Source organism: Ylistrum balloti, unplaced genomic scaffold, assembly GCF_031769215.1.
Source record: "Ylistrum balloti isolate Yb309-2 unplaced genomic scaffold, AGI_CSIRO_Ybal_v1 Utg371054, whole genome shotgun sequence".
Lineage (NCBI taxonomy): Eukaryota > Metazoa > Mollusca > Bivalvia > Pectinida > Pectinidae > Ylistrum > Ylistrum balloti.
The window spans coordinates 370,985-397,934 of NW_026782583.1; the positions used below are offsets into that span (position 1 = coordinate 370,985).

At 35.7% G+C, this 26,950-nt stretch overlaps 1 protein-coding gene across 2 annotated transcripts in view; it reads right to left on the reverse strand.

The window, feature by feature from the left end:
* LOC132560385 (platelet-activating factor receptor-like) overlaps positions 1-26,950 on the reverse strand; it is a 50,169-nt gene that overhangs the window by 21,037 nt on the left and 2,182 nt on the right. The window contains exon 1 of one of the 2 annotated variants that reach the window (XM_060225053.1): positions 12,581-12,694. The exons of the other annotated variant lie outside the window; for it this stretch is intronic. The gene's annotated coding sequence lies outside the window, so the exon portion shown is untranslated. Of the gene's footprint in view, positions 1-12,580; positions 12,695-26,950 lie in introns of those variants that run through there. 2 annotated transcript variants of the gene reach the window in all.

Genomic DNA, 26,950 nt, shown 5'->3' on the forward strand with positions numbered 1-26,950 from the left:
TTATCCTGAGGGTTAATATTTTCTGCTTCACCTTAAAGGTGACGAAAGGATATTTCTTCTTTTGTTCTCATATATAGTGCATACTCTTGGTTTGGTCTTTTGCCATACAAGATATCTACATTCTAGGGTACGGACAAAGAATATATGTAAAATCTAACTGTATATATATAGAGATAGTACCTCCTAACGACAGGATCAATTTCTACGTTCAACCATAGCATATATATTGACGTAACACAAACAGATTTATTGAAAATCAAGAAACTGTTCAACTGGGTAAATATAGCCACGTGCTGTCTATGTCTGTTAATGATTCTTACACAGCTTTTCGATCAAGTTTTATCCAAGTACTTATCTAATGGTGATACGTATTGGCTTCACAACCATTACAAAAAACTTTCCAGCATAGACCCCGTCAGAGGGATCAGAGACGAATTACACCTTAACGAATTTACAATCTTAAAAAAAATCTTTGGGTTTATCTTTATTCATCTGTATGGTACCATTTAGCTTATTATAACTGTTAATACCAAAAACACCCATTAACCTGAACATAATGACTGGTATGACTGTTTAAGCTACCTATTTGGTCTGAAACATTCGAGGTGGAGTTTCTGCTGTTGAGGACGATAATTCCTATGTCCATCTCTGTTTATCGGCAATTATATAGAGTTGATAGGAAATGTTTATTCATATAGGATAATAGTAATGTTTCGGATACAATTTCCTGTGAAGTATAGACACTGTTTATCTTCAATACGCATTTCGGCTGTCACATAAATATCTCTAAGCGTCAATACAGAGCTAAAAACGATGAAATAAGAATTAGGCAAAGTGTAATATTTGCATACTCAAATATACAGCTTCTGCTGCTGAGGGTAAGGGATAGAGCGGGTCCGCAGCGGTAACGTACTCGCCGTTCACGCCTGTCACCCTATGTATTTTGAGAACATAAAAACCCATGCTAGAAAAATCCCGTTCCGCTGTTTAATTTTTCATTTATGAAATTGGAAAACGAAAAAAATATCTGATGTCAGTACCTCTGACCAAGTAAATTACAGAGTTATACGGTGATGACTCCCTGCTGGACTCTGTTTCTCTCGCTATCACAACCTATAACTTAATCCAATCATCATTTCTGTAATAGAACACTGACCATTTAACCGTAGAATGTCCTCACGCGGGCCGGTGACTAAAGGAATTATACGGGGGAACTTATCGATGGTTATCATCTAAAAATACCAGACACGAAGTAAAATCAAATTAGCGCAGAAAAATATCATTGACACAGCTGATGACATCTGATAATAGGTAACACAGGGAAGGGTTTCTATCTGATTTCACTGAAAGGTACACGAAAAAACTGACATCTGAAGTCGTCGATAAATGGAATGATACAGAACTTCTATTGTCGGATTGGTCTCCTGAGTCAAGCATCTCATTACAACAGTGACAGTTAGATACATACTATCTCTGCATATCAATTGAATATCTACCTAAATACAGGATAATATTACATGTCACATATGGAACAGAATTACGTTTTCAATACAATTAGTTTATTGGCATTTAAACCTGAAACATTGTCTATCCGAGCAGAAAATCATATTGTCATATCTGTGCAGAGCTACACAACTTAGCCAGTGACATTAGAATAACAGCGAAAAAAAAAAATCAAATTCACGAAATTATTTTTACAAAGGTTATAAATCAACTTTATGTACAACATGCAGTCAACTAAGGAAATCTCCGTAACGTGTTAAGGATATAACCATTGCTACGCTGTGTTGACATCCTCGGTACTCCAGAGGTTATGATCGCCTTCGCTCTCTGATCCCTCGAACAATTCATGGCACAACTGAAGGCACAAGACAAGTCATTTGATTGGTCTAGAGTGGGATTCATAAGAAAACAAATTACCAATCACAGGCTGATATGATCCGTCGAAGAATACAAGTTCAAAGTCATTACAACTTACCGTTTTATAACCTCGAGATTCGTTTGATGTACATCAAAGAATCAAAATAGTTTAATCTTATCAACAAGATGTCACACAAATGGAACCTACAATTTTGCCATGAAATATACAAGGGGTACATAGGACGATAGTGGGCGAGACTGCTTGAGTATTGAGGATGATGTAATGGCCGAAACCGGTAGACAAAAACACAATAAAATATATGGTACAGCAAATATGTTTCGTCCTTCTAGGACTCGTCAGTGATGCTACATCATATAGTTGTTTCGTCCTCCTAGGACTCGTCAGTGATGCTACATCATATATCTGTTTCGTCCTTCTAGGACTCATCGGTGATGCTACATCATACAGCTGTTTCGTCCTCCTAGGACTCGTCAGTGATGCTACATTATATAGCTGTTTCGTCCTTCTAGGACTCGTCAGTGTTTTTTTTATCATACAGCTGTATTTTAATAAATAAATTAAAAAAAAAAAAATAAATAAAAATTAAAGCCCCCCCCAAAAAAAAGGCCGACAGAATCTTAATTCAAACTTGTTGAAACTAAGACGATATATGAACAAACAAATACAATTCAAACAGAGACCTCTGAAAATGTACAGATCATGTGTTCCGATAGGGTTAGCGTCTTCTGCTACATCTACGACGACCAAAATGTAAATCCTTGATAATCAAAGTAAATCTATTACTACGATTGATTTTCGGATGGAAACTTGGAACACAAGTGCAGTATATTTTATTAAAACAGGGGTATACCTCTGTATGACGTATACAGATTGTATCTTAAAATAGTAACACGATTCCAATGCTTGTTCGTTGTATGCAGTACTAAGGAAACTTTAAGCGTTTGTCAAGGCGTTATTTATATATGAATCATTATATATTGTACCATTACTATATAAAGTAGAAATTGTAATGGGGACAGTTACCTTTGTCCCCAAACATCCATGCAATCAAAATTAATGTACATAACGCTAAATTAACATTAATGAAAACATTTGATAAAAAAAAAATGAACAATATTTTAATTTCATATTGTATCAGTCGTCTGTGTAGAGCATGACAGAAAAGGAACTACATCATTGTAATACTGATGTCAAACAATACCTACGCAACAATTTTCTTCAAAATCGGACATGTAAATTTCAACCAATCAGAAATAGCTATGTTGCTGCCATTTTTTATCGATCGGAAAACAAATTTCGCCATTGTGTTCCTGTTGTAAAACCACGCTTACGAACCATTTTGCCCAATCAGAGGCCGCTGTTGACCAGTCAGGTGATATTTCAAACAAGAAGAGCCGCTATTTTGCGATCATCTTGTTCAAATTAGAAAAAGAATGTCACCATTGTGTGTCTAGTGTAAAACCACAACTAGATACCAATTTTCATGGAAATTTGACGTAATCTAAATTTCAACCAATCAAAAACCGATATGTGGCGGCCATCTTGTCCAATCAAAAAACGAATGTCACCATAGATTCTGGTATAACACTTCACCTACATATCAATTTTCATAGAAATCGTACGAATTCTAAATTTCGCCAGTTAGAAGCCGCTATGCGACGGTCATCTTGTTAAAAAAAACCCCGAATATCACCATTGTGTTATTGGCATTCTATTAGAAGTAGTTTTGTTGCGTCCAATTCAAACCGAACATCGCAGATGTGTTTCTATTGTAACTTCAAACTCAGATACCAACTTTTATGGAAATTGGACGATTTCTAAATTTTTGCCAAACTTTGACCAATCAGCCCATGCTGAACCAGTCTGTTTGCCGATCGAAAAAGGAAATCCTACTGCACACCACCTCTCATACATAGACATCATGTAAAGTTTCGTTAAATTCCATCAAATAATTCTCGAGAAACCTCGCCGGCGGAAGGAAGTGGACAAAAAAATAACGAAAACTGCAACAGGGGGATTTGGTTTAAAAAAAGTGAAAAAATCTATATCTCCAGACAATAATGATTGATGGTTGTGCTCCTTTGTAACAGTATACAATATCAAAACTACCAATAATGAATCATTCTGCCATTTCTACGATAGCATGCAAATTGATGTCGATGCCAGATTAAAAGCTTTCGTCTCGATTTATTTTAGCTAGGTTTACACAGTCAATAGTAGTTAACTTTACATGACAAGAGAATTATATGAGGTGACGTCAGCTGGTACATCCTGCCCTGAATAGGTGTAATTAAGAGACCGTAACGAGAAATAAAATCCGTGTCAATTGTAAATTAATAATGAATGTTTAAATCAATAGAACTTGATTCCACATACTGTATTCAAAGGATTATAATTATTCAGATTCTCCTACATTGATTTTATCATTGATTAAATCAGCCGTTACGTCATCAATATTGGAACAATTCAGATAAAGCAGATATTTATTGGAATGTCAGTCTAGAATAACAATATGTATTATTGATTATGTCACTGCGTTACTGCTGAATTGTTTGTCAGTATCAAAAGCCACACAACAGTTTTACATATATATTTACATATTATTAAATAAATTTTCGTTAAAAATAAAACGTACAGGAATCAGTCAACAACCTTTAAAAGAAGCAGGTGATGCATATTATTAACTTGCTAACGGAATTTCACAAGCAATAGGTTTCATGTACTAGACATTTTGACGTAATGAAGGAAAAGTAGCCAGATTGCTTTGAAACGTTTCAGTTTACCAAAACGTGTCAGGGAGCCTGAAGCTGGTTCCTAGTTCCTAATTCCTGGTCTCGTTTCAAAAAGTAAAACGCTGTTTAAATTAGGATCTGGTTTAAGCGGGATTGGCCGAAATTTACCTCACTTATGTTGTCGATGAAAGCCGCAGAAGCTTACTCTTCGAGAACATCTGGTCTTAATCTCCTAGTACTTTTCCAATAGTTACCATGTATGTTGTTCTTTGTTCTCGTTTGACCTTCCTAGAGTTTGTTTATCAGTTTAACACTTTCTTGTTATTTCCGTATTAGTTTAACCTACGTCGATAGACTAATTTGAACATCCAACACGGAATATAAGAGGCAATTTCCACAGGTGGTTTACTCTTACAGCTGTAAGCATGACTCAGGTCATTTGTCAGTACCCGTGCTGCACACAGTCTGTTACCTGTACATCAGTTTGGGTGGAAAAGGAAAGATTTAAGATATCAATTAGCTTCAGATATTTAAGGGAAGGAAACATGATCAAAAGAATCCGGAATATTAATTAGGTGTATATAAACGTATACTTCAGTCATTCAGAATTAATGGAGTAGATCGGTTACTGCAGGTAAGAATCTTAAAGCTATGATTAATCCCATCTTTCTCCAAGTTGTATTTATAGATCAAAATTGTACAGATAATAACCTATCTGGCACATAAATCTAGAGCTAGATACATATTAAATGTTTGTGTTTTCAAAACGTCAGGCTCAATTATGTGATTATCGGGGAATTATCGACGGTAAATGACAGCATTTGACGGGAAACCAAGCTTTTAATAGAACTTTTAAAAAAATGCAGAATTATGTATATACACATATATGAAAGTTCACAGAACCTGAGAGATGACCTTTTCCCTAACCTTGACAAAACCTCAGAAACACTTCCTCTATCAAGCATAAACTTTTAACCAATCAAATTGCATCTCCTTTAAAGTGTTCACTTTATCTTTATATCATACATTTCCTTTTTATCAGGTTCATTTACACTTCATGTACACAAAATTTTTAATCCATTTGAATACTAGCACTGTTCAGAGTATACATCTGACGTTCTTCTAAAATTATCTGATATATCAAAATGACGTGTATTGAAATAAAAAGCTGGTGCGTCTCTCAAACTTAATTATGACATTAATTCTTTCTATCAATAGAGATTTTCCTTAATCGCCTTCAATTTTTAAACTTCGTACTTTAGTATTAAAAGAACGACAAGTCCTAGAAGGACGAAACACCTGTATGATGTAGCATCACTAATTAGTCCTAGAAGGACGAAACAGCTGTATGATGTGGCATCACTGACGAGTCCTAGAAGGACGAAACAGTTGTATGATGTAGCATCACTGACGAGTCTTAGAAGGAAGAAACAGCAGTATGATGTAGCATCATTGACTATTCCTAGAAGGACGAAACAGCTGTATGATTTAACATCACTGACTAGTCCTAGAAGGACGAAACAGCTGTATAATGTAGCATCACTAATGAGTCCTAGAAGAACGAAACAGCTGTATGATGTAGCTTCACTAATGAGTCCTAGAAGGACGAAACAGCTGTATGATGTTGCATCACTGACGAGTCCTAGTTGGACGAAACAGCTGTATGATGTAGCATCACTTACGAGTCCTAGAAGGACGAAACATCTGTATGATGTAGCATCACTAATGAGTCCTAGAAGGACGAAACATCTGTATGATGTAACATCACTTACGAATCCTAGAAGGACCAAACAGCTGTATGATGTAATATCACTTACGAATCCTATAAGGACCAAACAGCTGTATGATATAGCATAACTTTCGAGTCCTAGAAGGACGAAACAGCTGTATGATGTAATATCAATGACTTGTCCTTAAAGGACGAAACAGATGTATGATGTAATATCAATGACTTGTCCTTAAAGGACGAAACAGCTGTATGATGTAATATCAATGACTTGTCCTTAAAGGACGAAACAGATGTATGATGTAATATCAATGACTTGTCCTTAAAGGACGAAACAGATGTATGATGTAATATCAATGACTTGTCCCTAAAGGACGAAACAGATGTATGATGTAATATCAATGACTTGTCCCTAAAGGACGAAACAGATGTATGATGTAATATCAATGACTTGTCCCTAAAGGACGAAACAGATGTATGATGTAATATCAATGACTTGTCCCTAAAGGACGAAACAGATGTATGATGTAATATCAATGACTTGTCCCTAAAGGACGAAACAGCTGTATGATGTAATATCAATGACTTGTCCTTAAAGGACGAAACAGATGTATGATGCAGTTTAATTTTGAATAAGTATTGAAAGATGCTATTTACTTGTACGTCTTTCGTACAACCTTTAACAGTACATTAGAATCATGATTACGTCATTAGTATTCACCCCGTGGTTTCACAGTCAAAACTCATAGGGAGGTTTAATACGTCAGGTCTTTGATCTACAACTAGGATTATTTAACCACAGCTTGATATAGACATCTAATTCCCCCTAAGGTCATCAGGTCAATTTTAACTCGTCATTATAAGTATTAGCACTGTACTCAAAGCTGTGGAGTTTTTTTATTTGTTTGTTCTAAATTCGAATTTCGATATCAACGTTAATTCTGAGGTTCAGAAAAGGCATCAGTTTAATACCGTATGCTATGTTTTACAGGTGTTATACATCTATGTAGTTAATCTAAAGCAATCGCAAAAATGAGCTAGATGTGTTGGGTTCATATGATAAGTAACTGTGTAGATACTTCCTGGCCTCATTACAACATATATATATTGGATTTGGCTGTGAATTGAGGTAATATTGTAACACGAGCAGGGCGCCGACAGCGGAGATCGGACAGTTATCGCTGGGATGTGACTTCGAGATATGGTAAATTTGTGTTCTTTGATGGTGCGATAAAGATAGCCTTTTATCCTAAGAGCTGTTGAAATTACCCTGGTATAAAACATACACTTCTTGTAACCTACAAATGTTATTTTGATATTCTTAAAACATCTAACAATTTCATTGAAATTGATAAATACGACGACATCATGATATCTATATTAACAATACTCTGTTTACAAAGAGGATCTCGGTAAGAGTTGTTTATTATCTCTAGGTATACAATCTGTTCTGTAACAAGATATACGGACGGTGTTAGCTGATCTGAAAAAACAAACTGACTCATCAACATCATAAGTGAGAATTACAGGATTTCTACAATATATTTCAAAATACGCCAGCAGATCTTAACATAGCCGTACTGTGCAGATATGATACAGGTATGATACACAGTTATATACATAACCTGCTGTCGCTATCTAGACCCTCACATTCGGTTATGTAAATTAATCAGCCTGAATCAGTCACCTGATGTGTATACATCTCACTAAAATCGACAAATTCGTATGTTCGAGACCACGGTGTTATTCACAACCATTCACAACATTTAAAGCCTAGCACTTCACCTGCAACATATCCTTAGTTTTTTTCCACACCAACAAGGACATTTCTTCCTCTTCCGGAACACCGCCGTCTTACTCATATATGTAAATTCCTCGCATCCGAAAGGCATTTCTACTTCATCAAAACAGATTTCTAACTCTCTGGAGTCCCCCTACTCCGTTTGTCAGTCGCCTGGGACGCTTTCATTTCACTAACAATTTTATTGATGCAACAGACCTTATTATATTCGGATAAATAAACCAGATATATATTCTAAAGTATTAATTAAGTTACTAAAGGTGTTTCCGTTAGGACTGAAACAAATTATTAATTATTTAGAATTAAAGAAGCCGCGCTTTTTGACAGAACAGAAGCAGAATACAATAATAAACGTCACTTTGCCATGTCATAGAACAAATCAGCAGGTGCGAGGATAAATCTCGGTTTCTATATGTGAACAATTTGTCGTTTTATTTTTTAACTGTAAGAACAAGTTCTCTTAAGTCGTCAAATCTATCAAACAATTTGAATCTGGAAACATGAACCATGACGTAAAACACGATCAGTTCAAAACAAGTTGTGAAAGTAGATGACTTTATCTAGCTTGATCTGTGCCTAGAGATGCACCGGACATACATGTAGTTGGATTTTTTTAAATCACAATTCGCGCAACAACTTTATGGGATGGAGTATAATGAGAGGCGATCGAGAAAATTAGGCAGGCTGTACTGTTCACAGTGTGAATAACAGTTAAAAAAAAAAAAAAAAAAGAAGAAGAAATTTTGAAAATTAGGGCGAACAAGTGTTGTCTCATGCAGTACTGATAAGCAGATTATGAAGAGTTTGACGCTGATGGTTTACCCCATTCCATCCCTGACTCCTGCCTGACTACCGCCGCCATCATATTACCTAATCTCAAAACCACATTCTAACTGCCAGTTGCACTGTATGCAAGACAACGTGCAACTCGCTTCCGTTGCCAACGAAGTTCCAAAACCTAGACCTCCCCGTTACATGTCATAAAAAATACCCCTTGTCATGGTCTATCTCTGCAAACTGCCATTATGTTAAATGGATTACAAAGATAGCAATGATATACAATGTCAGGTGTTATTCCTCTCAACTTCGCCATCTTTGTTTCTGATTTTCACAATGAAACACGTGACGTAAGCTCACAGGTCCAGAAAGTCTGGGGTCTGTATAAGCTTAAATTGTTGAATGTTAATATTGTTTTTATTAGGTGCGTTAATACTATGGTGCTCTCAAGTCTTACGGAATAACAGTGTTTCATCAACGCAATGTCTTAATAAACTAATTCCTGATTCAAAAACATAAAGGAAAAAAAGAAATGGCTGTTATAAGCAGTTTCTAAACTGTCTTACAATTGTTTTCTTAAAAGCGACACGAACAACTAAGTTCGTCATTGCAGGTCAGTTATGCAGAATACATTTTAACAAAACCGTAAGATAAACTGCCTTTCGTAGTCTATAGAAACCAGATGTACACGAATTTATATTTAAACATCATTCTCTTGTTCCAAGACAGTGTTTGATTGAAATAATTGTTGGCATACGGGAAAAAACAGTTTCATTTTGAAAATAAAAAAACCCCAAATACCTCTGTTTAAGAACGCCGATTTCCTTCACGATTCTAGCTGGGGTTCCTGTGGGTGATTTTTTTTACCAGTAAAATCCCAATACCGACAACCATTCGCTGTTCTCTGACATCAGATTGAGAACACCCAATGTTGTAGCATTTTAATTCCTCTTGTTTGACGTAGGGTGTTTATTTTCAGGATCGAAAGACGTGGTTTGAATAGCCGCTTTAACTTTATTCTGGAAAACATATAAAACCTATCGACTCTACATAACGATTATTGGAAAAGAGTTATACGGTACAATTGTTATGACAGTCTGCGGGTATCACGTGATCAGAACACAGTCGGACAAAAATTGTTTACATCGTATGGTAGAGCGCGTGCGAACACCTATCGCGAGTCCGTTTCATCATTGCCTCATAGTTGTATATCTTCTAACCCAATAGTGAATGTTTATTTCAAGAACCAATGGGATTCGGAATTCTGTCAACGACCTTACATAAAGCTGACAAATTGAGATAAAGATTTATCACTTCTCTTTATGGAAAAAAAAAAAATTGACTTTATATGTAACTCGACCAGGAAGTCTTCCGGTTTTACAGACATATATAAAGACAAGTCATATATTGATACACCTTGACCAGCAAGCCTTCTCATAACACAAAACCTATATATATATATATATATATATATATATTGGTACACCTTGATCAGCTAGCTTTCTCATAACACAAAACTTATATATATTGGTACACCTTGGCCAGCTAGCCTTCTCATAACACAAATCTTATATATATATATATTGGTACACCTTGATCAGCTAGCCTTCTTATAACACAAAACTTATATATATATATATATATATATATATATATATATATTGGTACACCTTGATCAGCTAGCTTTCTCATAACACAAAACTTATATATATATATATATATTGGTACACCTTGATCAGCTAGCCTTCTCATAACACAAAACTTATATATATATATATATATTGGTACAACTTGATCAGCTAGCCTTCTCATAACACAAAACTTATATATATATATATATTGGTACACCTTGATCAGCTAGCCTTCTCATAACACAAAACTTATATATATATATATATATTGGTACACCTTGATCAGCTAGCCTTCTCATAACACAAAACTTATATATATATATATATTGGTACACCTTGATCAGCTAGCCTTCTCATAACACAAAACTTATATATATATATATATATTGGTACACCTTGATCAGCTAGCTTTCTCATAACACAAAACTTATATATATATATATATATATATATATTGGTACACCTTGATCAGCTAGCCTTCTCATAACACAAAACTTATATATATATATATTGGTACACCTTGATCAGCTAGCCTTCTCATAACACAAAACTTATATATATATATATATTGGTACACCTTGATCAGCTAGCTTTCTCATAACACAAAACTTATATATATATATATATATATATATATTGGTACACCTTGATCAGCTAGCCTTCTCATAACACAAAACTTATATATATATATATTGGTACACCTTGATCAGCTAGCCTTCTCATAACACAAAACTTATATATATTGGTACACCTTGGCCAGCTAGCCTTCCTATAACACAAAACCTATATATATATATATATATATTGGTACACCTTGATCAGCTAGCCTTCTCATAACACAAAACTTATATATATATATATATTGGTACAACTTGATCAGCTAGCCTTCTCATAACTCAAAACTTATATATATTGGTACACCTTGATCAGCTAGCCTTCTTATAACACAAAACCTATATATATATATATTGGTACACCTTGGCCAGCTAGCCTTCTCATAACACAAATCTTATATATATATATATATTGGTACACCTTGATCAGCTAGCCTTCTCATAACACAAAACTTATATATATATATATATTGGTACACCTTGATCAGCTAGCTTTCTTATAACACAAAACCTATATACATATATATATATATTGGTACACCTTCATCAGCTAGTCTTCTCATAACACAAAACTTATATATATATATATTGGTACACCTTGATCAGCTAGCCTTCTTATAACACAAAACCTATATATATATATATATATTGGTACACCTTGATCAGCTAGTCTTCTCATAACACAAAACTTATATATATTGGTACAACTTGGCCAGCAAGCCTTCTCATAACACAAAACTTATATATATTGGTACACCTTGACCAGCAAGCCTTCTCATAACACAAAACTTATATATATATATATATTGGTACACCTTGATCAGCTAGCTTTCTTATAACACAAAACTTATATATATTGGTACAACTTGGCCAGCAAGCCTTCTTATAACACAAAACTTATATATATATATATTGGTACACCTTGATCAGCTAGTCTTCTCATAACACAAAACTTATATATATATATATATATTGGTACACCTTGGCCAGCTAGCCTTCTTATAACACAAATCTTATATATATATTAGTACACCTTTACCCACGTTCACATATATATTATTCATTTGTAATCAAAGCAAGGAACATGGCATTGATACAGGAACTCTACGTGTTTGTAAAATGAACACGTGCATTCTTAATAGAAAACGTCTGAAGTATCGGACATGCTATTATTTTCTTTATGTAGTTGTTACCCTCTTCCGATGGAAATGTCGTTTCAATATTTAAACATATTTTTTTACACAGCTGTAAATTTAGTTTTGTATTAGATTAATTATCAAATCAATACAAAATAATCAAGTTTGGCGGAATTGTTGAAGTGTTTGGGTTTTCATGTTTTCATACTAACACCATGATAAATATTACTAAAATGAAATTAATATTCCAATAGATGTTCACAAGATTCCAATGTACTTACTAATATTCACGTAGACGTTGTTTGATAAATATATTCCATGTGACCGGTACTCTTGTACAACTTCCTGATTATCCACTGAGCATTTCAAACTGTGGTAATTAGTTCCAAATTTTATATATTTATAATAAAAAAGATCGTAATACTAAAAGTACACAGACGGATATAACTCCGTTTTATCTCACTTGGAAATCGTTGTAAAATAAGAAATCGTGCTGTGATGACGTGGCTACCCATCACGGTAGCAGCGAACTTTGGTGCCAGAAGATTGGTAACGGAACAACGCCTATCCTCCCTTCTCTCACTGAAATCATTCTGGAACTTCCTGTTCCGTAATAACTAATGGAGGGACCATTCCGGACAGCTTTAGGTTGTATATAACAATCAATAAAAATCTTTCGGACTATAGTATTGGTCATTTTCGGCCACATTAATGGATAGTCATGTTCTGTGATAGCAGACTGTATCGGCACGCGCGTGACTGGGAAAAATCGTCGAGTGAGTTGGCCAAACAGAAGAGTTTAAATGCGGCGATGGTGGAGGAGAAAAGGATCGTATTTAAAACATCACTCTGGAATCCTTTATTATAAATAAATATAAATCTTATTTAAATGTTCCATTAGATATATCATCACATCCATCGCTTAGTAATGAAGCTGTATGCCTGGTGTACACATTCTACACTGATGTACGTTGTAACCACGTCTATGCAATATTGGCTTACCTTCATAAACTCGACCAGCTTATCCAGAAAAAATATTAACAACCTAATCGTGAATGTCTTTAATAACGTCATATATAAACGTCAAACCCTATAATCTAAATAACACATCACTTATATAAATGATTTTGGATGAATGAGTTTGAAAAGTTCTTCGGGTTTATCAGATAGGGCATGCCCGTTTTAGGAAAAAATGAACGTGATCGGGAGGGAAAGTACGTCCTTGACCTTGACTACCATGTAAGTATATTTTACGGCAAGGTTAAACATGTCTTATATCCGGATATATACCAACACGTCAGAAGAGACAAGAATCTGAAAGGGTTTTATAGAACAGGACTTGGGACCGTTTTTATGGGAAAAAAATCTAATTTTTTACAAGGTCCTTAAAAGTTGCAGCTATAAATAATGCATACTTGTAAAAGCATTTTAGAACGTGGCATTGTTGTCCTTGAGCTGGACGTCCATCGCATGCTTTAGACCATTCGCAGCCAGACTTGTACATGTACTGTTGGCAAGGCCTTAAAATAATCTATTAAGTATTAGTTTGTATTTGTTGTGGGTGTTCGTCTGTCTGTTCTAGTTCGTTTGGCGTCGTGTTGCAGCTGTGTTAATCATTGTGTAATGAAATGCTGTCATTTAGCTGTTATATACTGTAGACTGTTTGATACAAGGTTTACTGTGGTACAATGCGGTACACTGTACAATGCGGTACCCGGTACAATGCGGTACACTGTACAGTGCGGTACCTGAATACTGTGTTACAGTACGGTAAACGGAATAGTGTGGTACATATCGATATACAGAAGTATACTGTGATATTGTTTGATGAACGATATGCTGTACTACATTACGGGATACCGTGGTACAGTTCGGTACAAGATATACCGTGGTACAGTTCGGTACAAGATATACCGTGGTACAGTTCGGTACAAGACATACCGTGGTACAGTTCGGTACAGGATAAACCATGGTACAGTTCGGTACAAAATATACCGTGGTACTATTCGGTAATATACCGTGGTACTATTCGATACACTATTGTGCAGTTCGGTACACGTACATTTTGGTACAGGGCTGTACGCGGTATACTGTGGTACATATGATGCACAAACACTGTGTTACAATGCAGTACACGGTGCATTGCAATAAATTTCAGTACACGGTACTCTGTGGTACACTCCGTTATACGATATACTATGATACAGTCGGTAAACGGTACATTTTGTTACCGATCGGTATAAGCACACCGTGGTACAGTTTAGTATAAGATACGCTGTGGTGCAGATAGGTACATGATACATTTTGGTTCCGTTCGGTATAAGCACGCTGTGGAAAAGTTTAGTATAAGATAGGTTGTGGTGCAGGTAGGTACATGGTACATTTTGGTACCGATCGGTATAAGCACGCTGTGGTACAGTTTAGTATAAGATACGCTGTGGTGCAGGTAGGTACACGGTACATTTTGTTACCGATCGGTATAAGCACGCTGTGGTACAGTTTAGTATAAGATACGCTGTGGTGCAGGTAGGTACATGGTAACTTTTGTTACCGTTCGGTATAGGCACGCTGTGGTACAGTTTAGTGTATACTGTAGTGCAGGTAGGTACACGGTACATTTTGTTACCGTTCGGTATAAGCACGCTGTGGTACAGTTTAGTGTATACTGTGGTGCAGGTAGGTACACGATACATTTTGTTACCGTTCAGTATAAGCACGCTGTGGTACAGTTTAGTATAAGATACGCTGTGGTGCAGGTAGGTACATGTTACATTTTGTTACCGTCCGGTATAAGCACGCTGTGGTACAGTTTAGTATAAGATAGGCTGTGGTGCAGGTAGGTACATGTTACATTTTGTTACCGTCCGGTATAAGCACGCTGTGGTACAGTTTAGTATAAGATACGCTGTGGTGCAGGTAGGTACACGATACATTTTGTTACCGTTCGGTATAGGCACGCTGTGGTACAGTTTAGTATAAGATACGCTGTGGTGCAGGTAGGTACATGTTACATTTTGTTACCGTCCGGTATAAGCACGCTGTGGTACAGTTAAGTGTATACTGTGGTGCAGGTAGGTACATGGTACATTTTGTTACCGTTCGGTATAAGCACGCTGTGGTACAGTTTAGTATAAGATAGGCTGTGGTGCAGGTAGGTACATGGTACATTTTGTTACCGTTCGGTATAAGCACGCTGTGGTACAGTTTAGTATAAGATAGGCTGTGGTGCAGGTAGGTACATGTTACATTTTGTTACCGTTCGGTATAAGCACGCTGTGGTACAGTTTAGTATAAGATAGGCTGTGGTGCAGGTAGGTACATGGTACATTTTGTTACCGTTCGGTATAAGCACGCTGTGGTACAGTTTAGTATAAGATAGGCTGTGGTGCAGGTAGGTACATGTTACATTTTGTTACCGTCCGGTATAAGCACGCTGTGGTACAGTTTAGTGTATACTGTGGTGTAGGTAGGTACATGGTACATTTTGTTACCGTTCGGTATAAGCACGCTGTGGTACAGTTTAGTATAAGATAGGCTGTGGTGCAGGTAGGTACATGGTACATTTTGTTACCGTCCGGTATAAGCACGCTGTGGTACAGTTAAGTGTATACTGTGGTGCAGGTAGGTACATGTTACATTTTGTTACCGTTCGGTATAAGCACGCTGTGGTACAGTTTAGTATAAGATAGGCTGTGGTGCAGGTAGGTACATGGTACATTTTGTTACCGTTCGGTATAAGCACGCTGTGGTACAGTTTAGTATAAGATAGACTGTGGTGCAGGTAGGTACATGTTACATTTTGTTACCGTTCGGTATAAGCACGCTGTGGTACAGTTTAGTATAAGATAGGCTGTGGTGCAGGTAGGTACATGGTACATTTTGTTACCGTTCGGTATAAGCACGCTGTGGTACAGTTTAGTATAAGATAGGCTGTGGTGCAGGTAGGTACATGTTACATTTTGTTACCGTCCGGTATAAGCACGCTGTGGTACAGTTTAGTGTATACTGTAGTGCAGGTAGGTACATGTTACATTTTGTTACCGTTCGGTATAAGCACGCTGTGGTACAGTTTAGTATAAGATAGGCTGTGGTGCAGGTAGGTACATGGTACATTTTGTTACCGTTCGGTATGCGGTACATCGTGGTATAAATGCTGTTCATGATACACTATTATATATCTAAACAAACACAATACGTTACGACTATTTGGCTCAGAAATCGGTATGCATTGGTACAATTCGCTACATAGTTAACTAAGACACACACAATATATATATATATCTGACGACCTGGTAATGAAATGTACAATTCCTGACAGCATCCTTACTTTCCGCGGATATACGGTTCACTGAGGACGGCATATATTGTATAATGATACGCTATTGCACATTGGTGTATGACCGATAGCTGGTCATGCTTCGTTGATTTGAGTTATTTACTTAACGTCATACTGGATGTGGTTTTAATGTCTTACATTTTAATTAACGAACGAAAGTGAGATAAGATTTATAAAACATCTATTGCCTCTAAATTTCTCGCTTGTTTATAAATAATACAGGACACAATTTACTCACCACAAGATTGTATTTCAAAAAGGGTGAAAAAAACTTGAACACCCAAGTAAATAAATGACGAAATGAATTTCAGCTATAAAAAAGTAATGTATTCATTTCAGTTTGTTTATATCTGTAACAGGAAGCATTTTATAGACACTGCACAACGATAAAGTAAACCAATCCTAGTGTGAAATTATTTTTTTTTCAGTGAAAAATTATGAAATAAATTAAGATCCTTTCGGTAGGTTTTGATGTCGATGTACCAATGTTGGTAAGATGTTACAATGTTGAAATGATGTTGTACAATGATGGGGCAACTCATGGGAACTTTTGTAGTGCCAACACACTGAAATGACATACTTTAGATACAGTGGAATGACGCCTCACCAGTTCACATCACACCGGCAATGGATTAGCCACTCATTGTATACATCCGATGCAATGATGAGAAATAAACAATGAGCTTTGAGCATGCCATTTTAATGAGTTACCTATGTCATGGCCGAGGACAGAAACCACTGTCAACTTCATTCTGTGTGAGCACTCAACATTAAGACCAAGGTGAGGTAGCGTCTGGTGAGACATGAGGAAGAAAAAAAATGAATTTGAGAAAAAAGTTCTGTCGCCTCTTTCGATCATGCAGTAAATGTGTAATTAGTCACTGCATGACATATCTAAAATAAGCAAACAGGATGTTCTACGAGCAGTTCATGTTACGTATCAACCCCGCCACAAACCCTAAAAAACTTCAACTGAATTACTTTCCATCATATTTTAATATTACAGCCCAGGTTTCGTTTTCAGTTAAGAATATATTTGTAATTTCTTCACGTTTTAGCTAGATCTGTCAACACTTTCTTTAAAAACAAATTCTGTTGTCCTCCAGTAGTGAGCTAATACAGAGCACTATCTGTAGTCTTAACGATTCCACCGGAAAGAGATTGAAAAGGTTAAAAACAGGAACAAATTAGTGACATCGGAACAATCAACTGTCAATTCAAATATTATGATCATCGTATCAAAACAGTTGTACTCAATCAATTCGAACGATTAAATTATCAAATTAACGAATAAACAATAAATCAAAAATAAAAAATGAAGAATTTCGTTTCCTCATTTTCATAAGAGAACATTGAATAAACATAAACTTGCTACAACGATCCTAAAAATGAAAAATGGAATATCAAATTATCGTTCCACAGCAGAACCAATATTTTGTGATCTTAGAAGATAATAAAAAAATAATGAAAGATAAATGATTATACACTTGTAGGATTTGACACAACACGTATGCCGGTCTGTACACAACGCAGGAGTAATGGACAGCGAGACATTAATCTGTTTGTAAATTGGGACTTATTTCCGCCATGCTGCACGCGGAAGAAGGTTCCCGAGTAGTAATTAACGAGACATGTGGTCAGTGATGGTCAATGATGAATGAAGTGGTTTGACCTGTTTATAGATTGCGACACGAGGTCGGGCATCTGCACTGCTATCTAACAGAAAATCACGTTTCTAATCTTAAGGCGATTGGATATCGTGTTTTTTTGTAACCAATTTCTTCCATCTTAACAAAACCTCGATTCTCAGACGACCAGAGAATGACAACTATAGAAAGCGAGGGGAAATGGCCGATAACATATTCAGATAACGAAATTATCACTCTATCCCTGTCACATATAAATTGAATGCAATTGTTTTTTGCCCTAAACCTTCCCCTAACAAACATAGTAGGTATATACCCTATGATATTGGTCATAACTCATTGTCTTCTTGCAATCGGCAGAGTTGACGCTTTAAGTACGACAAGAATATATCCTTATTCAGTTAAAATGGAATTTTCTTTATTTAAAGGGGATTATGCAATACCAAATATTTGTGTCTTTTTAAATTTGCTGAAACGTGAACTTACTTATTCAAATTGGTTTATTTTGATAGTTAAATCACAGCTCAATACTCAAGGTATTGGTTGGTACAGATCCATTTACCATTGTGGCTATTCCATAGATAAAGGACAATTCTGTATTCGATGGCCTGTACAAAAGTCAATCTACAGTTGCAATATGCCTATCATGTTCCTCATATCGGAACGCCGATGTAGGGAAAAAATCACTACAGTGACCAATTTGAGCTTACAATAGGACCTTTGTGGTGTACACCGTATCATGCTTTCGACACACCATATTGAACACAGTGGGAGGTGATTGGTCGTTCCGACGATCTTAATTCTAGGAGTATTCTATTATATCAATTTACTGTAATGGTATGTTGCCTATTGTCGCTGTGGGGCTTTAATAACATTGATATCGCAAAAATTGATATTGTGGTATTAAAATAATCATTTTTTGTTAAACGTCCTGTGATGCCATTAATCCATGTGTGAATATCAATATTTCTTCCTTGGTCGCGTGCGGAGCAGACAACACAATAGGCTGGTTATTATTTCCCTTTTTGTACTTTGCTTTTGATGTGATGCACATTTTAAAGTTTGATTGACATAAAATGACGATATCAAACTTCATTAAACAAGGATAGCTTGTCAGTTTAATATTTTACAGTGTTGTATATTAACTAAACCTTTCCACCTAACATAATTAAATTGTTGTATCTAATATTTAATTTTTAGTTACGGCTTTTAAATCTTTCATTTTCAAATCGCTGTAATAAAAGTCAAGAAATTAAAACCAGAAAAGACATCATATATTCTATGTCACCAACAAGTTTCCCATTGTTACCCCTCTATGTTGTACTATCCTTATGTTATACAAAAGACCAGCAACAACCGTTCTCAAGTACAAATGTTGAGTATTAACACAAGTTACAACAATGATAACATGTATGGCCTGAGTATCGAGCTTAACAAGTTACTCCTTCCACGGCCACACCAGGACTGACTCTATTTGTTGTGATCTTACAGTTTATCCTAAAGTAATTATAATCTAATTCTGATAGGGAAAATGTCTTTTACAGATCTACAATTAAACCGTGAACAGTCAATGTCTCACTGGTGGAGAGCATGTCCAGCCAATGTTTCACGGCATGATTCTGACACTAAGGTGACTGCAATTAAACTATCTGTCTGATAAGCCAGACGGTCACATTAAGATTTAACACAAATTATGTTCTACACTTGAGCGACAAATTTTACTATTAACACCCATGAAAAAGCAACACCAATATATTTGTTAATATACATTTTTTTTATCTTCCAGGATTCGATACCAAACCCAAAATTCACTGTTTTAGTGATTACCGCGTAACTGTGATAACTGCTGTCCCAACTGATAATCAAAAGTGATAGCCACGTTTGTTATTTTCTGTTCTCGACAATGTCTTCATAGTCCTGATTTTCCCTGCCTCATTTTGGTCACGTGTTGAACGTGTATGCCGGAGACCAGATTACGGCTTCTATGAATTGTCTATTGAAGTCGTTAAAAAGGCTTACTTTAAAGTGTCGTATTTGACGAAACGAATGTGTCAATCTCATTGGAGTATTATGATGGACAAAGTCAAATGTCGTACAATGTACATCAGATAATCTCCGGGGACGGGTACAGTGTACAGTAAGTTGCATCTCGATAAATAAAGGTGCAGAAACGCCATTTCCAAATAGGTTTTCTATTCTGAACCGACATCATTACTCACGAGACGTGTCATCTCGTTCATTTTACACCTGTCATGACACAATGTTTTCCATTATTGTCGCCGGTCATTATCGCGTTATCTCTAACTTTGTGGTCGATATGTTATCTTTATTTGTTTTATTTTTTCTTTCGATTATTAGCCAATCTTCTTTCATCTCCCTTTTGCTTCTTGACGACACCATTTGAAACATATCACTCATAACTTGACTACGTGTATGTAACTGAGACTCACGGAAGAAAGTACAGAAATCGACCACACCCACCACCTACTACGTAAATCCTGGCCAATCAAAATAGCGAACGTCCCATTCTGAAATGAGACAACGAAAACATCAATCATACTACCTGGTGTCAGGAAAATGAACGTTTCTCAGTGAGAACATGTTAACGACAATTAATTTTTTCCATAATCTTTATCAACTTGCACTCCTTACATTTTAATAGGTGCATTCGTTAACTGTCGACATATTTAAAAAAATGTTTTTGGGAGAAAGCCCTTGAATGTCGAATGAACTGCGACTTGTTAACACCATAGGTTCAGAGCGAAGGTTTGATTTACTTGTACTTAGTAACGGCAAAATCACACGAGGGACATCGAAGTCATTACGATTACCATATATGGAAATTTACCCTTGTTGGTTTCACTCTATAAGATCGATGAACGTAGTCTATGATGCCATGTCTGTCACGTCCTTAATTTTGAACTCTGATGGGCAACTATATACGAGGGATTTGGACAAGAAATTTCTTGACATAGTCAGCATTGTCTCCTGTTTTAATGAACTCTTCCATCATTTTAACCTCGTGTGAAAAGTAAAATTTTAATCTCGAATGAAACGTAAACTTTATTCCCATTGTATATAAGTCGTCTTTTGGTTGTACTAACATCGAATACAACGAAGATATTGTCGGTCAGAAATTCGTTAACTATTACGATTTCATTCTCATTTTATTTTTCTCATAGCTTTTGACGTATTTCTTTCACGAAATGCGTTCCAATTTAGTTCACTACCATGTATCTGTATCATAAGTAGTCTTTCTTCGGAAAAAAAAATTCTCATTTACAAATCGGATCATTGAAATAAAATCATCCCTGACGAAACATAAACATTGTTTAACGGTTTTTTTTAATTCGTCGTCTAATGGTTTACAATAGACTGTCCTTATTGATAAACACCACAGTCATTGCCTCACAACCCCTAGACATGCTGATTATGAACAAATTACCTTGGCATTTGTTCGAAGCAATTAAGCCTAATTTACCAATAATTCGCAATATTTTCTCCCGGTTAGTCGTATCTAAGTGTGAATTCTGTGTTACCGGTGTCGGGCCAAATACCAGCGTGACCAGTAGTAATACAGTTATATGATGTGTACGAGGTGTTACGGAACCGACACGACTTTTTCGCCTGTGCTATAATCCTTTGTACTCTAAGGTAGGAAATGCTGGACGCTTAATTCATTACACGGTCTATAACAAATTTCATCCTGTTTTTGTGATGAACTAAATTTTGACTTGATCGAAACCGCCCCCACCCTCCCCCTCCCCTCAAAAAAAAAAAAAAAAAATCTGTGTGCTAACACGAAATACACCATCATGACGGCAAATAACATTAGTCGATAGAAAATTTCAGAGAAATAGTGTACTTTTCACAGACTTTTCTTAAAAACCCAGCGGTATGACGACAGTAGAACATTGCACGTGTCAGAACATCAGCTTTGAGGTTTATTTGAGAATGAAACTGCACAGTTACTGACTACAAGGGGACGTAATGTACGCGCATATAGCTTAGCAGGTGCTGGTGATATCTTCATTAGGATCCATCGTCTGTAAGTCTGATAACGTTATCGCTGAGGGATGGACGTTACGCTAATTTCGAGTGCAATCCTATGTACGTGATGTGTGTAACAGACACACAGAAATAGCTGTTAAATTCCGTCTGAGGTTAACCCACACATCATTTAAGAAAATGTCTTGTTTTAAAGTTCCGTCAAAATGATTTTTTTTTCAGTTTCATTTCAAGCATTTCGGTGCCAGCAGTGCAAGCAACGACTGACGTCATAATTCATCTAAACAATATAGAAAAATATGTTGTGAAACACTTTTTTTTTCAAATAACATGATCAACTGCAGACATGCCAATATCACTTTAAGGTCAGATCTCAATGTCAGAAACGACATGAGAACGACGGAGGAACTCTCCAACCTTGATGTCAGAACTCGATGTCAGATACGAAACAAGAACAATGGAGGAACTCTCCAACCGTGATGTCAGAACTCAATGTCAGATACGAAACAAAGCAAAGGATGAACTCTCCAACCTTGATGTCAGAACTCAATGTCAGATACGAAACAAAGCAAAGGATGAACTCTCCAACCTTGATGTCAGAACTCAATGTCAGATACAATAATAAGAACAATGGATGAGCTCTAAAATCTTAATGTCATATCTCGATGTCAGAAACGATCAACGTAGGCATTAGTACACATTTTAGACACATATTGACCTGAATGTCTATCTAGTACAAAATAATACTTAAACCTCTGTAGTGATTGTCCATCTAGAGATCCTTCTCTTATGACATAGCGTAGACACAAACAAACGACACACCAGAAGATTAAACATTTTAAATACAAAATTACAACATTAATCAACATAAAAGATCTGTTTCATCCTTCTGGACTTGTCAGTGATGCCAAGGGCCTAAATTGGGGAAATCTAGGAGGTATTGGAGTGAAAATCCAATTGATTGATGAAATAGAGAAAAAAGTCAGATTGGTTGTTTAATTACTTGAAAATTGAATAAATCTTGTAGTTTTCAATATTGAATATTCTCAGAACAAAGTTAAGTGTGTGACTTGATATTTTAAGTCGTGTTGCTACTCGAATGAAAACGTGGTTACTGCAGACATTGGGTTCTAAATGTTTATCTACATGTATGTCAACGGATAACCTTGGTCATTGTTATCTTATTTACTACCATTTAGTGTGACAGTGAATTTGGTCCTATTTGATTTGAAGGAGACAGCAGACACCAAACTGTAACATCTTTATAAACATATCAGATAACGATCATATGTAACCACATTACATACACAGATCTACTTCACAAAAAACACTTAACACGAGTTGGCCATCAATGACCTAGACAATGATGTCTCAAAGCAGTTTGTACATGTACATCATCTACCGGCGTCAGGTCTTCACTGAGTCTGTGGATGTTGTTTTTCCAAATCATTGTTTAAATCATTGTAGAGATGAATCCCGTACTTAATCAGAATACTGATACACGATACACGTGTCCAAGACAGAGACTATTGAGTAAACTTAGACCTCTATGATGGCTGCCTGCAGAGCACCGAAATCAGGAGACATATTTGTTATTTTCTTTAAACTTGATATTTATTATTCCAGAGGTCCTCATGTAACGTAAAAATTGTATTCTTGGTTTTCTGTCCCTCTAAGAAGTTTGGAATGAATGAATTTGCAAAGCACATATCTTAAATAGATGTTACATTAGGTTTAAGAACGAACATTAAATTTCCCTTTCAGTTTTTTCAAAAGTAGTTGCAAGCCATCTTTGTTTTTTATCTCGACAATACATGTAAATATTAGTTTACACAGTGAAAAGCTATCACTCATGGCTGTTTCGTATATCGTAGTTTTACTAAATTAATCTATTTTTTGTCTTCGTTCGTCCTTCTATTGTCATAGCCGTGTTAAGTATATGGGGAAAGGAAATACAAATCACAGTGGACAGAACTGATCATAAGGACTCTCCAATCTCTTAATTAAGATTTCAACCAGTGAAGGTTTTCTTTGTAACAGCTATTTTTTATTAACGAAACCTTTGACTCCTAAACAAATAAGACCTTAGAGTGATTCTACTTTCCGTTATCTGATAAAATCCCGAATAATATCGAAACATTTAGAAACCGATCGTTCGTTTCCGGTTTTCCATGAAAATAACAGCATTTAAAATTAAAACTTTTGGTTAAAAACGCAAAAAATTAAACCGTCGACAACAGGAACTTTCACATTATTTATATTTGAGTGAAATATAGCACAGAAGTTAAAAAACGTAAGAGCCACACCTTAAGTTGAGCTCACTGGAACAAATACCATGGCTATTTGATCCCGATATATTGTTTATATGACACAAATCAGGTCTTTAGCTTGTGAACACCTATTTTCATTCTTTGGCATACAGTACACGTGTTTGCGATACAATCTTTAATGGCATACAAATGGAATGCGAGAATAATGATTTACAGTTTAACTATTCATTTATGTCAGCATATCAGATAAGCTTTATGACATGATATTAAACTTACCCCCAGTTTGTGTAGAACACTGACTCTGTTAGATTTAAATACATCTAGGTGTCAGTGATGACTATATCAACAAGATAAGCGGATTTTAAAAATGGTCATTACCGATAACATGAAGAGGTTTTTGATATACTTTTTCATTTTAATGTGCTGTAATAGATTATCTCGTGTCTATATCGTTTTTGTGCTTATCTATGTAAGAACCTTCTTTGCAGTCTGACTGTAAAACGTCAAAGGGTTGCTTAATATTACATGCATGTATGCTAAACCACATAAAATAATAACATATGTTTTGCGCGATATAAATCTGGACTTATTTGATGCTCGTTAGTTTAAATGCTGTTTCCGCTATTGTATACATTGTTCTCATTTGAGAACTTGACATTACATATTTAGATTGACTAAGGTTTACATGGTGTCATCGATGAAGTAGAAGGCGCTTACTCTTCCGGCACACATGGTCTTATTCTATTTGTACTTTTTTATGAGTCTCCGTGTAATTTTTTCTTTTGTTTAAATTTTGAACTATTTTTATTGATTTAGAGTTTGGATAACGATTATGTTGACATGTTAGTATTTTCTATATTTTTGTTTTTACCTTTGAGTGTATCACAACAGGGTTTATTAATTTTTTATTCTGTAAAGGCACTTCTTTTGTTTCCAAGACCAAGTACAGCTTTGAAGAACATTTTCAATTTATCAATGTTCCTCACATAAAATGGAGGACTTGAAAGCAAAAGTTTTCGATAAACATCTAATCAAGGGGCTTTCGAATCGCTTGTGTATCGTTAAATTTACATCGTATTCATCATTATCAAAAAAAAAAAAAAAAAGGAATCTCTTATCTTTGGATAAGTTGGCATTCCTCCTTAATGTTCCTCAACACAATGTTGCCGACACGCGAAGCGATCAGTATAGTATTTTATCTGTTTCCTGAAATGGCCTCTACAGTTCAACACCATTCCCACTACAGGCACCATCTGTGATAACTGTTCTCGACACGAGGTCATTGTCGTGCAAGCAAATATATTATAAGATACTTGTGATATTATCAGTTATTCAACACTAACTATACAACCAGTATATAGAACAGGCGAAACAGAAACACATGGTAAAACAGCACCTCGCTATTTTTTTCTTTCGTGAAATGTCTTTGATGAGAAAAAGATATTATCGGATATTTGTATTGTAATTGATAAGAAGATATTTCTGCACATTATTTAAAAGTCACACATTACTTGAATGCCATAACATCTAATGTTTTTTCCGATCGTTTAGTTTTCTCGAGTTTCTGTTCAACCATGCAATTTTCACGGAGATAATGCGATTTAATGTATCCGCTTACATTCTATACATGAAAAAAAGACATTTTGAAATATTTGTTTCAACGCTATCGTCTGTACAGATCAATTACTCCAGCTTTTAACAGTCAAAACAAATTTGACTGAGATTTTTTCGGAGAAATTATAAGCAATCTAAAAACACACGCAGTTAAATCCTAATAAAACAGGGAAGTTTGAAATAACTTTCTACTGCCTACAGGTGCGGATACTATATGTGCTGGCAGACTGCTCTACGTGAGATTCATTCAGTGATTTCCTGGGATAAAAACGCTTCTTTTCACAAACTTACCTCCGCAGACAAATTCGCATATACGCAGTTTTGGGAAATGATTTTAGATTAAGAGACCTTGACTCTTCTAGACTCTGATATCGATAACTAGATTAAAAGGCAGGCCACCCAGAGGTACTTTTTCAAAAATATTCGCGAAGGATTTATATTCGCAACTGACTCTCCTCGCGTAATAACGCCAAAATTAATTCCACTTGAAATATAACTGATTTACAGCATCGTCAATGGGTATATGGAGCGTCAATTATACTATTAATGTAAACGATCTTTCATACAACAACATACTGCATACTGACACTAACAAGTATGGTTTTTAACTTATAGTTGAGACTAATATTTGATATGTACGAGGTAATTTAAAAAAACAGATCGTCTGTATTATAATGTATTGTCTGATCACGTGTTTCTGGTAGACTACCCGGACGTCACAAATACTTACTACTGTTACCATTCTTTGGAAGCTGTCCAGTTAACCACGTGACAACA